Here is a 16,762-nt window from a genome sequence, read left to right as displayed (position 1 = left end):
AGGATAGTCTTTATCAATCTCGGGCCGCTCGGGTCACCCTGCGACGCAACGGCCTTACCGGACGGCTCACCGGTGGAGGAAGAAGGACGGTCGCCCAATCGCCTGAGACGCCGCATGGTTCGGGGAGGACTGGAGGGCGGCATTTCAGAGGTAGCCCTTGGAGAGCCGCGCGGTGTGGGGGCACTCTCTATAGAGACCGTCCCGGATAGCACTGGAGCTTCGTCGCCCCGCTCGGGCTGCGGTTCATCAGATGGAGTTGGTTCCTCAGATGGAGTTGGTTGAGATGCGGGCTCGGGCCGTCTGCGCTTCCGAGTGGCCAGGGGAACGTCGTCGGCCGAACGAGCCTCTACCCCGACTTGAGTAGAAGGCTCTACATCGCCTGCAGCCTCATCGAGAGAGGCAGAAGCGTCTAAGGCTTCGGAAGTATCCTGAGGCCCCTCATCTTCTCTGCCGGCCGGATCAGCTGAGGCCAAGTTCAGTTCGGCGACCTCTTTTTTCTTGGCCGCTTCGATCTCAGCGGTTCGCAGTTTCAGCCGCTCGGTAGCCTTAGCGCGCCACATGACTTCGGCTGCAGAAACAAAGAATAAATCAGTTAGAACAAAAGAAACGGGAAGATAAGAGAACTTACTCATGCTGCAAGGCAGATTGGCTGGGATAGAGGACAAGCTGAATATATGCAGTACTCTCGGAAGGAGCAACTTGTCGATGTGATATCGTTGGCCGACCAGCCGATCGACTGCATGAAGGTAGGCCGGATCGCCCCTAAACTTGCCGAGCTCTGGTTGCGCTGGCATCGCCGTCTGCCACTTGATTCGGAAGGCCGGTGGCTCGGGAAAGCGCATATAGAAAAAATGCTCCTTCTAGTGTTTGTTGGAGCTCGGCATATTATCAAAAAGGACGAAACCTATCCTAGATTGGAAAATAAAAGTACCCCACTCGGCCTGCTTAGGGTAGTAAAAGTAGTGGAACACCTTGGGATCCAACGGGATGTTATTGAGTTTAAACAAAACTACCACCCAGCTCAGCAGCCTAATGGAATTCGGAACTAGCTGGCCGAGCGGGATGCGAAAGTAGTTGCAAACTTGCAAGAAAAACTTATGGGGTGGAAAGCGTAGCCCGGCCAAAAATTGGTCTCGGAAGAAAAGAACGGTGCCGGGCGGCGGTTCATGAGGCCGATCGGCTGGGGTGGCTATTACTATGTGGTGGTCGGAAGGGATGCCATAAGTCTGAGAGAGGCGCAACGCGTCCTCCTCGTCAAACCGGCTCTCCATGGTCGTGTATCAAAGACCAGGAGCGTCGGCGGTCGATTGGGAAGTGCTAGTCATGGGCGAAACGCAGTAAGAAATTTGAGGCAAAAAGAAGGGTTCGAACAAGAAAGAAAAGGTGGTAGACTTGAAGGGGACAATTAACAGAAAAAAAAGATGGAGGGAGCGAGGAAAAGGAAGGCTTACGAGCGAAAGGGATGATCGAAAGGGGCCTCGGGTTCGTCGGGAAGCTAAAACACGAGGTCACCGGAGCAGAAAGATCAGCAGGAGGTCGAAGGTCGATGAAGAAGAAGGCGGCGGAGAGACGAGGACGCGAGATTTATAACGTTAGCCCTGTACGGCCTTAGCCGTCCGATTCAGGTCGTGAAGAACGAGGTCATCATCTAGCCGTTCATTTCAAACGGCGGCTGTCCCATCGGAGGTGACGCCACCGCCATACCCTGACAAAAGTAAGATCGCTACGTGTCAGCAGGATACGGGTTACATTTAATGAGCGCCCCTTACCGCACGCAGCGCACGTGGTGGGCAGTAGAGAAGAGGATTCGACATGGATTCCAAGGGAATACAAGGCACGGGCAAGATACCGCCGAACGGATGAACATCCCTAAGCCTGGCCGAGCGGACTAATGTACCGGCCGTTACTCAGTCAGAGCAGCAGTCCAGTCAGTCGGACTTCGCCTCCTTCGACTAGACTTGAGGGGGAGGCAAGTGATCCGGCGGATAGAACAGGGGACCCCCATTCTGAGGGGTCAATGCCACGTGGAAGTTAAAGGGCCAGGTGGCCGACCGGAGAAGGATGGGCCGACCTCCCGGTCGGCCGACCAGTGAATAACCGACGGAAAAAGGCGTCCCGACAGAAGTCGGGGTTCCGGCGCTCAATTGAACAGTAGCGAAGGGTCGAGCAGAAGGCCGAAGACAAGGTGACATACTGCTAGCAGTCCCCACAGCACCTTACCGAGGATCTCCCTAGCATACCGAGGCATACGAAGAGCCGGACGGGATATGAGTGCCGTCCGGCCGGGTGTAAGAGGAGTGCCGGCCGGACGCCCCGTCCAGCCGGCCGGACGGACACCTCGTCATGGGGTAGGGAAAGAAGGATTATTTATATCTTATGACAGTTGTCAAGTCCTATGACCAGGCCATACTCCTAATCTGGCGACTAGGTATTCTGCTATCCCATCGAGAGCATGCTTGGACTGTAGCAGTATGGTGTCAGGTAAGCTCTCTGACAAACACATACCGAGGTATGGGCTAAGAACACGTGCTTGCCTCGGTATGTGTGCTTGAGCTCTTTCACTGCTCTATATAAAGAGCCTTATACTTCGCCGAAGGTACGCGATATACAACTTTGAGAGTCACTTCTTCATTATTCGCTTGCCTGACTTGAGCGTCGGAGGGTTGCCGCCGGGAACTCCTTCCCGGCCCGACTTTTGTGCAGGTTCACCGGAGCTTCGTACGATCAGTCGGAGATCTACGTCAGCGACTCGGAGAGCGCCACGTGCCCAGCTTCCGTTGATCCAGCTTTCGGACAGGATCAATGGGGTTAATTAAATGAGTTATTTACAACATGATTAGATCTATATAAAGTTAGATTGCTAGTTCCTAACATGTTTGGATAATTGGAACATGTTAATAGGAAAGTTTGATTAAGTGGATGATTAATTAAGCTTTTACTTGATAATCGAAGTTTGATACATAGGTTGTTGGATTTGAAGGAGATTAGTTGAGATTGATAATTAATTAATTGAAAACGATTAGAACTATAATAGATGGTCTAAAAGTGATTTAGGACTTATTTTCGTTACTTGATCTATGGTAGATCTAGATTTTGATTGTGTTATAAGTTGCAGGTTTCTGATTCAATTTAGGAGCCCAAATTAGAAGACATTCAGGGCTACCTACATATAAGGCGGGTACTTCTTGACTTGTTTCTTTAGATTTTTAACTTTAGTGCATGATTTATTTTATGATTTGGCAGTACTGATTTACTTACCTTGACTCTACTCTATATCAGTTCTTGAGTTTGATACTTTATTGTTTATTTTTATATTTTAATCTATCTGATATTTATATAGTCTCATTTATTATTCATGATTGTGTTAGTTATATATATGCACAATATTACCAAACCATAGTCTAGTTATACGCTTATGTTTGCGCATTTATATTATAGTATGATTATATACTTAGGCTCTTGCCTACAGGTTATTGATATCAAATGTAGTATAGTTGTATATTTGTGTAAGAGTATATATGTTAGTGAGATCATACCTACCTATACTTGATAGAAATCACTCTCTAGTAGAGGGATAGTATATCACTCTCTTCGGATCACCATCTAAGACTACTTGATTTTGATTCTGTTGTTTATTATATAATGATGATACAATGGAGTCCGAGGAGATATTATGACTAGATGGCTAGAATCCCCTTGGATTATTCCTATTGTACTTTATGTTGTGGTACCTAGACACATGTTATTATACTTGTTATTTAATGCATGTCTATGCATTTAAACTATCCATTAGATCAAATAGTCATCTTGAGCTATCGCATGTAGATCGTAGCGAATAGTTGAATATCCTACTAGACCCTTTGCTTGTTATATAGGCTTAAGCCTACACATTGATAAGATTATACCGTAGTGTAGGATAACGAGTATCCTACTAGACCCTTGATCATTATTTAGGCTCATGTCTATCCTCTATTAATTTTAGACCGTAGGATAGCTTGAAGTGCATTATCCTTGAATGGATTGTTACTGCTTGTTTGTTATTATGACTTGGTATCTGTATATACCTTGTCTTCCCATGAGACTATTTGTGGTAGAGTGTTCTCTCGCAGACAATGGTTACTTACACATCCTGTCTGCTCACAGGACTATTTGTGGCACCTTATCCTGTCCGTCCATAGAACCATCTGTGGCAGAGCGTTCTCTCATAGAGAATGACTCATATTGTTGCATTAGTTAGGACTTGCTATTTGTTAGTTATGTTGAACAAGTTGCTGGATGTTATATTATGAGTTATGCTTTTGCTTAGCAGATGATTATATATCTCTTGATCTCCTTAAGGATCGAAAAGAATTTAGATATCTCCACAATGGTATGATATTGCCCACTTTTGGTTTAACCCTTATGATTTTGCTCTTAGACTCTACCCAAAAAGTCTTATGCCAATGGAGATATCTTTTTCTTATAAACACATGTTCTTTTCCATATATTTTCAATGTGGGACTATGTTTGCAACCTTGCAATCCCAACAATCTTCTCTCAAACAAAGGACCACAGGATCCCCCTCAAGGATCGGGTCACTCTTGACTTACTCAGGGCCTCCTCTCATGCATTGGGTCACCCTTGAGCATCGGGTCACTCTTGACCTGCTCAGGATCTCCCCTCAAGTATCGGATCACTCTTGATCTGCTCAAGGCCTCCCCTACTTGGTTCAAGATTTCACCCACATGGTTCGATCTTAGATCATGGCTCTGGCTCGTGCTTCTTTCGACGATTAGTCTGGTGAAAAGTGACCTTACTCTGATACCAATTAAAGGATAAAAAAGAATCTAGATATCTTCACAATGGTATGATATTATCTACTTTGGGCCTAACTCTCATGGTTTTACCCTTGGTCTCTACCCAAAAGGGTCTCATGCCAATGGAGATATCTTTTTCTTATAAACCCATGATCTTTCCCATGTGTTTTCAATATGGAACTATGTTTGCAACCTTGCAACCCCAACATATATAATATCATGTACTATTTTCTTATACCCGCTGAGTAATTTGTACTCACTACCCTTGCTTTCCTTTTATTTCTAAGTTAGCAGGTAAAGGATGTGTCGTGTCACTTAGAGGTCTTGGCTGCCAATATCACACTCGATATTGTGTTTTCCATGTTGTTTCTATTGCTAGTTCGATTTGGTTTTTAGACTTGGTTGTGCAATAATTAACTTGATTGTGGTTTCCGTCTTGTGATGTATTTATTCGGTTATGGTATATGTGGTTAAGTTAAGTCGTACCGTTACCCAGTGGTGTTAGTTTCTATATTTTGTGGAGAAGATTGGGTAAATCCCTCCCTTGTGTATGTTTTCTATTGTTTGTTGTGGGATTGTGTGAATCCCTTTACCCTATTGTTCATATGTTTATTTTTTTTTTATGTTTCCGCTATGTGGTTAGTATGATCTAAGTTATGTATCCATATTTCAATTGTCATTGTTATAAGGGAGGTGTTGTTCGATTTTTGTCGGACAAGTACTCTTCTGGGGTGTAACAATTTATTGGTATTAGAGTCTAGGTTGTGAAGCCTATTTTTGTATTTTGAAATTTGTGATTTGTTTCCTCAATGTGATTTTTGTATTTTGGGACCAGACAACGACAAGACATCTCTGAGCTATAGGTAGTAAGGTATATCTCTACTGTTGTTATACCTTTTGGATTCACTACGATGGTTAATTTATTGTTAATTCAGTTGAATGTCTATTGGGTTCTCACTAATGTGGTTTAGCATGATGACACTTGGTGAGTTAGCACCCTCATAATCATGGTTGAGGACAACCACGAAAGCAACAAGTTGACGAATCGGCTCGTCAATAATCTATTGGAGATCAAAGAGCACAGTCTCAGGAAATACCATAAACCATACCAACTCTGGCTACTACTAGCCGGGTGAAAGATAGAGTTATATACTCATATGTGCTCGATAAATAGAGAACCGATTTACTTTTGTTGGTTCGGTCAGAGGACCAATTTACTCTTGTCGGTTCGGTCAGTAGATGACTGCTTTATTCTTGTTGGTCTAGTAGGACCAACTTACTTGGATTCCTTGTGCCTCGTTAGACAACCTAGAAGGGTGAATGACTATATTTTACTTTATCATTTTTCAAGAAACTATCAATTTTAATAAATATTGATGATGATTTGGGATTGTTAGATATTGGGGCATAAGATTTTGTGATATGTTGCTTTATGATGATCTATTAGTAGATATTTGACTGAATGATTTATTATTAAGTATTTAGCTTTGGTAGTGATATGGGGAGTAGCACGTGTGTGATATTCATAGATTTGGTGGTTTGAAGTTGATGATGCATTTCTATCGCCTTGCGAACATCAATGAATGGATGATTGGTTCTTATTCTAGGAGTTAGGAACAAGAGGGCAAGGGACGGTGATCAAGACAAATTGAGTTTCCTGACTAGTGATGCCATTTAATGTATTATCTTGTTCATGAAACCTATTCTTGTTGGATTTGGAAGCTTTGAAGTATCAAATCTTAGCCAACAATTCTGATTTGCAAGAGTGGAGGAGTTATGTTGAGTTTCTCAAAGTAGGAAATTTAATGTCTTGGTGAAATTGATGAATTATTGCATATTTCATGTCGTGACCTTTATCTTCTACATCATATATGGAGTCTTATTCAACTTACAGAAATAGATGACTAGTGGTAGTCGCACCTTACTACAAAAGTCTTATGGCAATCTACTGATTTAACTGTAGATGGATGGTCAAACTAGTAAACATGAACTTCTTTTTTGGAGCTATTTGATATTCACCTCATGGTTCGGCTACATGTGATGAAATTATTATTGATCTCCGCTTTACATTTCTATTTTCAGTATCGTTTACCCGATCACCTCAATTTTAGCTAGTGGGTTTGTAACTTTATGATTCATTTCATCTTGTTGTTTTAATCATCTATACTTTATTTCAGTGAAAGTCTAGTAACCAAGGCTCTGGAGCATCTCTGTTAGATGTTTGCAAATAAAAATTAGGACAATCTCCCATCGATTTCTATTGAAAGCCTACCATTGGTCATAGTGTATAAGCCATACCTCTCAGTTATGTACCATCATCACAAAACTTCTCTTAGGAATGCAAGACCTTTCTTTGATAGTTGTATAGATTGTGACTCCTAAGAAGTTATGGTCAAAACTAGAAGATTTGTGAGGGCTTCCCAGCATTTGAGACGCATTATTTATGTGAATGGAACTTGTTTTGATGTTTATTCAATCTGTTAATATCAATATGTGAAGTTGACTACCCACTGAATTTTCTTGGAATTGAAAGTAAGTTTATGAGGCTAGGAGGTTATCAATTTTATGCTTGAGATAGTGGCATGCTTGGGTTTGCATAGGTGGTCATCATGCTTAGTTGAAAAAACAGGGCTAGCAGTGGGAAAGCTATTTGTGTAAGTTGATACATAGCAATTGGTTCTTGTTGTTTGCCTCTCTACCTACAGTAGGAACATCCACCCTCGTGAGTGTGTGTTGTAGGCGTAGCCCCAATGGTGAGGTTGTGGAGAGTCATCTAGGATCCTATGCTGTACGGCCACGTGGCAAAACCCTTTACAGATGACTTTAGTTGCCCGACCCACTTTTGGGTTTATTTGAGCCTTGCTCCAACACTTGGTTCCTGTAGGCCTATAGTTGTTACACTTCAAATATATGGGTGTCCTTTACTGCAATGGGAACGTTTTCTTCTAAAAAGAAAATTAATCAATACAGTCACACTTGTTTGAGATCGATGAAGCATACTTCTTAATTAGGTATTTTTCAGCCATCAGAGATGCACAAAACAAGTTTTTGAACAAGGTGATTTTTTTTACATCATAAACCAAGGGTTTTGTTATGCATGTTCCTTCTTCCTGCTATCTCATGGGTTTTTCAATTTCAAAAGTAGAAGAATGATGGTATTTCTCTACCATTGGCTTTGATTTTCTGATGTTAACATGTTTACATGTCGACTATTAAGAAACCTTGTTGACATGAGTTGTCTTGATGTATATATTTGCTATTAGATAGTAATTTTGGAACTTGGTTGTCAATGGGTGGGAACAGTGTGGAGAAGGGCATTAAGGATCTTGTATCTTGACACTTGATGCGTCAATATGTAGCTTGACATTTGGTAGGCCGAACTGAGTCGCACCAGTTTGTGGTAGGCTGAACTGAGTCGCATTAGTTTGTAACCTAAGCAGGAGTTAAAAAGTTTGGACTGAAAGATAAATTAACTTCTTACCACATCATGACCCTTCCCGATATTAGAGAGGGTAGGCAAGGTAGCTTATCGGTTATCGCTACCATCGATATTTGATGGGGTATAATGTGTTTCATGTATCCATACTGAAGGATGTGTTCATCTCACTCCGGCTAAATGTAACCTATGAAGAGGTTCCTATGTGAATTCTAGAGCACAAGGAGAGCCAGTTGTAGAACAAAATAATCCGACTTGTCAAGGTCAGATGGCAGCATCGCACAAACGAGGAAGCAACTTGGGAGCTGGAGGAAAAAGATCCAAGCTCAATACCCACACCTATTTACTTAAGGAGTGTCTAGTTCTTTCAATACTTGAGTTGATTAAGTATGCTATTGTTTAAGTATCACACATATGTAAGAAATTTGGGGACCAAATTTTTATTAGTAGGTGATAATGTTACATATGATAATAAAATATTAAGTATTATTTGAGAAATAATCTTATAGAATTTTCTCAGAATTTTTAGAATTTTTTCATAATTTAAACGAAATCCGTATGATAGGTTTAAGGGGATTAATCTATCAAGCTTAGTGAAAGCTTATTTAGATATCCCAATTAAGTTGGGAGTTGATTAGATTAATAAACCTAAGATTATAAAGATTAAACTACGTGTGTGTATCTATATACATATATATATAAAATAAACCTAAATTTATTTCCCTCGACTATTCATTTTTGCCGATTCTCCACCTGTGCCCTGCCCTCTTCTCCTCCTAACCTCTTCATCGTTGATTGCCATCAGCGCTCTGACAACGCCACAGTCACCGACCATGTGGGAGTCACCGTTACACCCTTCCCAGCCAACTGATCCATCGCCTCTCATTCTTCACCGCGTCGTGCCCTAGCTCTGATCACCGATGTCGCAGGTTTGTTGCGAGAGTCGTGGATCTCGTCTCTACCGCCGTCTCCTGATCTCGTCGATGCCGAGCTCTTTTCTGATCCATCACTGCCACCGCCTCTTGTTGCCTGCCCCAGTCTGGTTTCCTTCGCAAGCATGGGTTGTTGTCGTGGCCCCTCTCTAGCCACGAGTCTCTATCTCCCCTTTGGCTATGCCCTAGCTTGGATTCACCATCGTTGCCACTCTCTTCCATCCCACAGCCACCGTTGACCACTAGAAAAGAAGAGGTGAGCTCATTGTTCCACACCCTCACAACTTCATCAATAGCTGATTGTCGTTATTAGTCATCGCTAGAGGAGTTGAGCCGCGGCCAACCAACTTCATCGTGATGTAGCTACCCCATCGGTCACCATGAGCCACTATTGGAGTAGAGAATAGCTGCCGGAGGAGGTGTAGGGTAACAAACTCTTTAATCCAATTAGATATAGTCGTTGATTTGGTTAGTTGAACGTTGTTGAGGTTTGATTTGGGTTACTTGATTTATGATGCTTGATGAACTAAGGTGATAAGGGATAACGGGATGGTAGATTCATTGATTGGTTGAATTCATGGGATCAATTAAATGGAGTTATTTACAACATGATTAGATCTATAGAAAGTTGGATTGCTAATTCATATCGTGTTTGGATAATTGAAACATGTTAATAGGAAGGTTTGATTAAGTGGATGATTAATTAAGCTTTTACTTGATAATCGGAGTTTTATACATAGGTTGTTAGATTTGAAGGTGATTAGTTGAGATTGATAATTAATTAATTGAAAACGATCATAACGTATAATAGAGGGTCTAAAAGTGATTTAGGACTTGTTTTCGTTACTTGATCTACGGAAGATCTAGATTTTGATTGTGTTATCAGTTGTAGGTTTCTGATTCAAGTTAGGAGCCCAAATTAGAAGACATTCAGGGTGACCTACATATAAGGTGAGTACTTCTTGACGTATTTCTTTATATTTTTGACTTTAATGCATGATCTATTTTATTAATTTGGCAGTACTGATTTACTTACCTTAACTCTACTCTATATCGGCTTTTGAGTTTGATACTTTATTGTTTGTCCTTATATTTTGATCTATTTGATATTTATGTAGTCTCATTTATTATTCATGATTGGATTAATTATATATACTCACAATATTATTAGGGGTGTAATTGAGCCGAACTCTTGAATGTTTGAGCTTGACTCGTTTATAATCGAGCCGAGCTTGAACTTTATTTACGAATATATTCATGGCCCACGAGCTTATTTGAGCTTTTATCGAGCCTAAACGAGCTTAATAAATTTAAATATTCATTAAAAACTAAATTATATATTTAGAGAAAATTATAATAATATTATTAAAATTTATAATTTTATTCTAATAAATAAATTTAATATATTTGTCTATCTTTTTCATAAGTAGAGTGTAAAATTTATAAATTAAATATCAAAACTATTATTTTTTTTAATTTAAAAGTTGCTTAATGAGCTTAACGAACGTGTTCACGAGCTAACGAGCCGAATATTGCGAAGCTTGAGCTTGGTTTGTTTATCTTAACGAGCCTCATTAAACGAGCTCAAACGAGCTTTTATCGAATCGAGGTTCGAATATCTCATGAGCGATTTGGTTCATTTACACCCCTAAATATTACCAAACCATAGTCTAGTTATAGGCTTATGTTTGTGCATTTATATTATAGTATAATTATATACTTAGGCTCTTGCCAATAGGTTATTGATATCATATGTAGTATAGTTGTATACTTATGTAAGGGCATGTATGTTAGTGAGATCATACCTACCTATACTTGATAGAAATCACTCTCTAGTAGAGGGGTAGCGTATTCCACTAGGTTTTTCTTTTCGGATCACCATCTATGACTACTTAATCTTGATCCTGTTGTTTATTATATATATGATGATACCATGGAGTTCTATGAGATATTATGACTAGATTGCTAGGATCCCCTTAATTGAGATTGTTTCTATTGTACATGTTGTGGTACCTAGACACATTATTAGATTTGTTATTTAATGCATATCTATGTATTTAAACTGTCCATTAGATCAAATAGTGATCTTGAGATATCCCATGTAGACCGTAGCAAATAGTTGAATATCCTACTAGACCCTTTGTTTATTATATAGGCTCAAGCCCACGCATTGGTAAGATTATACCGTAGTGTAAGATAATGAGTATCCTACTAGACCCTTGGTTATTATTTAGGTTCATGCTTACCCGCTATTAATTTTAGACATTAGGGTAGCTTGAAGAGCATTATCCTTAGATGGATTATTATTGCTTATTTGTCATTATGACTTGGTATCTGTATATACCATGTCTATCGATGGGACTATTCATGGTAGTATGTTCTTCCGCAGACAGTGGCCACTTATATATCTTGTCTGCTCACGGGATCATCTGTGGTAGAGTGTTCTCTCATAGATAATGACTGTTTATATACCCTAACTATCCACAAGACCATCTGTAGTAGAGTTTTCTCCCATTAGTCAGTAGTTGAGGTGCTATACAACCACCTTATCTTGTTTGTCTAAGGGACCATCCGTGGTAAGGTATTCTCTCACGGACAATGACTAATTATATATTCTGTCTATCCACAAGACCCATTCGTGGTAGCATATTGTTGCACTAGTCAAAAGATGTCATTTGCTAGTTATGTATTTGTTTGTGCAGAGTTTGGACATATTGTAGGTACTCTTGATTTATTGGTTATACCATATTGATCAGGTTAGTGGATGTTATATTATGAGTTATGCTTTTGCTTAGTAGATGATTATATGGGGATTCTTACTTTTATGGTAGGTGTTTCTCCTGAGACTGCATCCCTTGATCTCCTTATGTATATATAATATCATGCACTATCTTCTTATACCCGCTGAGTAATTTGTACTTACTACCCTTGCTTTCTCTTTATTTCCAGGTTAGCAGGTAGAGGATGTGTTGTGTCACTCAGAGGTTCTTGCTACTAGTCTCACATCACACTCAAGATCGTGTTTTCCATGTTTTTATTGCTATTTTTGTTCTAGCTTTTAGACTTGGTTGTGCAATAATTAACTTGATTGTGTTTTCCGTCTTGTTATGTATTTATTCGGTTATGATATATGTGGTTGGGTTAAGTCGTACTGGTATGCAGTGGTGTTAGTTTTCGTATTTTGTGGAGTGGATTGGATAAATTCCTCCCTTGTGTATGTTTTATATTGTTTGTTGTGGGATTATGTGAATCCCTTTACCCTATTATTGGTACATTTATTTTTTTATGCTTTCGCTGTGTGGTTAGTATGATATGTGGCCATGTATCAAAGTTTCAATTATCATTGTTATGGGGGGAGGTGTTGTCCGACTTTTATCGGACAAGTACTCTTTCGGGGCGTAACAACCATGCATCGATTAGGTGGTAGGTACTCAACTACTAGCTGTGAGTGATATGCATGCTGGATGCATATCAGGGCTACCATCAGATCCCTTTAGCTAAAGAAAATCAGGAAAATGTTAGCTTTATCACTGTCGAAGAAACATACTGTTATAATGTTATGTTGTTTGAACTAAAGAATGTAGGAGCAAAATACCAACGACTTATATACAAGGTGTTCTGAAGGTAGAAACATGAAGGTATACATGGATGATATACTAATTAAGTCTCTTCGAGCTATTGATTTTTGTGCAAATATAGAGGAGATGAGCCGAATCCTGAGGAGGTATAGACTTAAGCTAAACCCTAACAAATATTTATTTGGGGCCAAGAACGGATGCTTCTTCGGCTATATCATGACAGAGCGGGGAATCGAAGCCAATTCGAGCAAGGTGAAGGCTCTCCATGACATGCTCCCACCGTGCAATTTGAAGAAAGCACAACACTTGACTGGACAAATCACAGGTTTATCTCATTTCATCTCGAGCTTGTCCAATTGGAGTCTACCATTCTTTAAAATACTTCACCAAGCCACAAAATTCCAGTGAGATGCCAAGTATGACAAGGTGCTGGAAGAGTTTAAAAATTATTTATCCTCTGTACCTGTACTTGCAAAATCCACAGCTAGCAAGCCACTGTGGGTATACTTATCTACCACTTAAAGTATTATCTAATCGGTATTGATACGACAGGACTACAATGAACAATAACATGTATATTTCTTAAGTCATTTATTAAAAGACGTTGAATGTCGTTATACTGCTCTTGAGAAGTTGGTGTACTGGTTGGTCCTAGTCGCTCGGAGGTTACACCCTTATTTTCTTTCTCATCCTATAATTGTATTGACTAATAATAACTTAGGTCGGGTGCTTATCAACTTAGAGGCATCGAGGAAATTGATAAAGTGGATCATAGAACTATGTGAATACAATATACAATATCAACCTCGATCGACCATCAATGTTTAAGCTTAGCTAATTTTGTGACTAAGATACAAAGCCCCGAGCCAGAGGATACTTGGAAAATTTATGTGGGTGGATCATCTATTCGGCAAGGTAGTGGGGTTGGGATCCTTATGATATCCCTACACGAGGATAGAATGTAACTGTCTATCCAGCTAGAGTATCGGATCACCAATAATGAAGTAGAATATGAGGTACTAATAGTCGATCTGCAGGAACCAAAATATATGGGAGCTTCTTAAGTCCTAATCTACTCGGATTCTTAGTTAACAACTCAGCAATTAATAGAAAATTTTGAAATAAATAATGAGTGGTTGAGGTCGTATGCAGAAGCATTCGAGAAGTTAAAAACAGGATTTCAAAAGGTGGTGCTACAAAAAGTTCCCTGATCAGAAAATCAGTATGCAGATGAGCTAGCCAAGTTACTAGTTCCCTGAGTCCCTAGACACTGGATAAACCAGTCGAGCAGACATTATTGATAGCTCACATTGAGCAATAATCTGAAGTAGAGATGCAAGGTGATTGGCGAGCACCTTTAATTTTGTTTCTCCAACAAGGAATTCTACCGTCTGAGTGGGAGCAGTCACGTATGATAAAGAAGCGAGCTGGTCGATTCACATTAGTAAGAGATCATTTATACAAGAGAGCTTTTCTCATCTGCTCCTTAAGTGTATTAGGTCAGATGACATACAATACATTCTACAAGAAGTGTATCAAGGTTCATGTAGAAGTCATTTGGCGATCAATCACTCACTCAGAAGGTTTTACTAGCCAAGTATTTCTGACCCACTCTACAAAAGGACTTAGCTCGGCTAGTAGACACTTGTTTATCATGTCAAAAATACCAAAACATTTCACACTAACCATCGAACTATTGAAGACCTCGATTGTCTTCTGCCCGTTCGACCAATGAGATATGGATATTGTAGGGTTCTTTCCAATAACGTTTGGTCAAAGAAAGTTTCTCCTAGTAGCAGTGGATTATTTTTCCATATGGGTGAAAGCCAAAGCGCTAGCTAAGATAATCAAGCAAATGGTCATCAAGTTTGTATGGAAAAACATCATGTATCGATTAGACATTCCTTATAAGCTTGTATCGGATAATGGAAGACAGTTCCAAGGAAGAAAATTTAGGAATAATTATCCAGTTATGACATTCTGTAAGCTTTTACCTCTGTGGCTTATCCTAAAAGTAACGGTCAGGCGAAGGTTACTAATAGGGAAATTATCAAGGGGGTCAAAATCAGACTTGATCATCCTAGGGAAGTTGGGTTGATGAATTGCCTAGTGTGTTGTGGGCTTACTGCACTATGTCCTGAGAGGCTACAGGTACAACCCCTTTTCATTTGGTGTACGGGGGAGAAGTAGTTGTATCAGTGGAGGTTGGCATAGAGTCTAATCAGAGGTAATTATATGATGAAGACAATGCTGAGCGGTGACCTATGGAGCTTGATCTTATAGATGAAATCAAAGATAAAACAGCTGCCCGACTAATGACATATCGACAACAAATGAAGCAAAACTACAATCAAAGAGTCATCCCCATATTTTTTAAAAAATTAGTGATTTGGTCTAGAAGCGGATCAAGCTGATTGGTGATGTTAGCAAATTAAAACTACAGTGGGGCGGGTCATACAAGGTGGTACGAAAACTCACCTCAGGTTCTTATTATCTCCAAGACTCAGAAGGAAAGAACTTGGATAGGCCATGGAGTGTGAATCATCTACAGTCCTATCGGGCTTGAAAGTACGTATGTAATAAATTGGTGTAGATTGTGAGAATTTATACTTAATGAATGCATGTAAATTCAACTCAAAAGACTAAGTTCCAAACTCTCAAGCTGATTGGTCAAGTTATAAGTGAGCTTGCTCTCACGATTAAGTCCTAGACTATCGAACCATTCGACCGATTTATAAGTGAACTTGCTCTCACGGCTAAGTCCCGGACTCGCAAGTCATTCGGGCGAGTTATAAGTAAGATTGCTCTTACGACTAAGTTCGAGACTCTTGAGCCGATCGGTCGAGTTATAAGTGAAATTTCTCTCATGACTATGTCCTAGACTCTCAAGCTGTTCGATCGAGTTATAAGTTAGCTTGCTCTCACGACTAAGTCTCAGACTCTCGGGTTGTTCGGTCGAGTTATAAGTGAGCCTGCTCTCACGACTAAGTCCCAGACTCTTGAACCAATCGGTCGAGTTATAAGTGAACTTCCTCTCATGACTAAGTCTCATACTCTCATGCTGAGCGGCTGAATTATAAGTGAGCTTGCTCTCGTGACTAAATCCCAGACTCTCGTGCCGAGCGGTTGAGTTATAAGTGAGCTTGCTCACACTACTAAATCTCAGACTCTCAAGCCATTCGACCAAGTTATAATTGAGCTTGCTCACACGACTAAATCTCAGACTCTCAAGCCATTCGACCGAGTTATAAGTGAGCTTGTTCTCACGACTAAGTCCTAGACTATTGAGTTATTCGGTTGAGTTATAAGTGAGCTTGCTCTTACGACTAAGTCCCAGATTCTAGAGCCGATAGACCAAGTTATAAGTGAGCTTGATCTCATGACTAAGTCCCAGACTCTTACGCCATTTGACTGAGTTATAAGTGAACTTGCTCTCATGACTAAGTCTCAAACTCTTGAGCTGTTTGGCTGAGTTATAAGTAAGCTTTCTCTCATAATTAACTCCCAAACTCTCATGCCAAATGACTAAGTTATAAATGAGCTTGTTCTCATGACCAAGTCCCAGACTCTTGAGTCATTTGATTGAATTATAAGTGAACTTGTTCTCATATCTAAGTGTTAAACGTCATTGTACCCATAGGAAGTAGTAGATTCAAGCTAGTAAAGTAAGGTCATTTTAAGAAAAAGAAAGGCATGGAAAAGGGCTAAGAATAGAAAGTGTTTAAGGCAAAAAAAAAAAAATATACATTAAAGCAACACAAGATTTCAAGTCTGTTACAGAGCCAGAAAATTGCTACGGGGAAGTTTTTACAAAGCAGATCATGCAAAATTAAGAAAAGCATCCTTCGGAATACTTTCCATGATCTTCTAACCCGAATGAACTAGGAATATTTACTATCAAGTAGCCTCCCTCTCATAGTTGTTTGATGGTTCTCTCTGCTCTATAGCCGAATATTTTGGTGGTCCTATCGGTGAGCATTTGATTGAAGTCCTTTGAGCCCAAATACTCTACTCTAAAAG

General features: G+C 40.1%; 1 protein-coding gene across 1 annotated transcript in view; it reads left to right on the top strand.

Moving 5' to 3' along the window:
- Window positions 1-12,295, top strand: part of LOC121985007 — a 45,746-nt gene extending 33,451 nt beyond the window's left edge. The window contains exon 4 of the mRNA XM_042538237.1: window positions 12,114-12,295. The gene's annotated coding sequence lies outside the window, so the exon portion shown is untranslated. The remainder of the gene's footprint in view (window positions 1-12,113) is intronic.
- Window positions 12,296-16,762: the final 4,467 nt, after the last annotated feature.

The sequence above is a fragment of the Zingiber officinale genome, chromosome 5B, assembly GCF_018446385.1.
Source record: "Zingiber officinale cultivar Zhangliang chromosome 5B, Zo_v1.1, whole genome shotgun sequence".
NCBI classification, from domain to species: domain Eukaryota; kingdom Viridiplantae; phylum Streptophyta; class Magnoliopsida; order Zingiberales; family Zingiberaceae; genus Zingiber; species Zingiber officinale.
The sequence above is the reverse complement of the archived record's forward strand: the minus strand, read 5'-3'. Positions and strand labels throughout refer to the sequence as shown.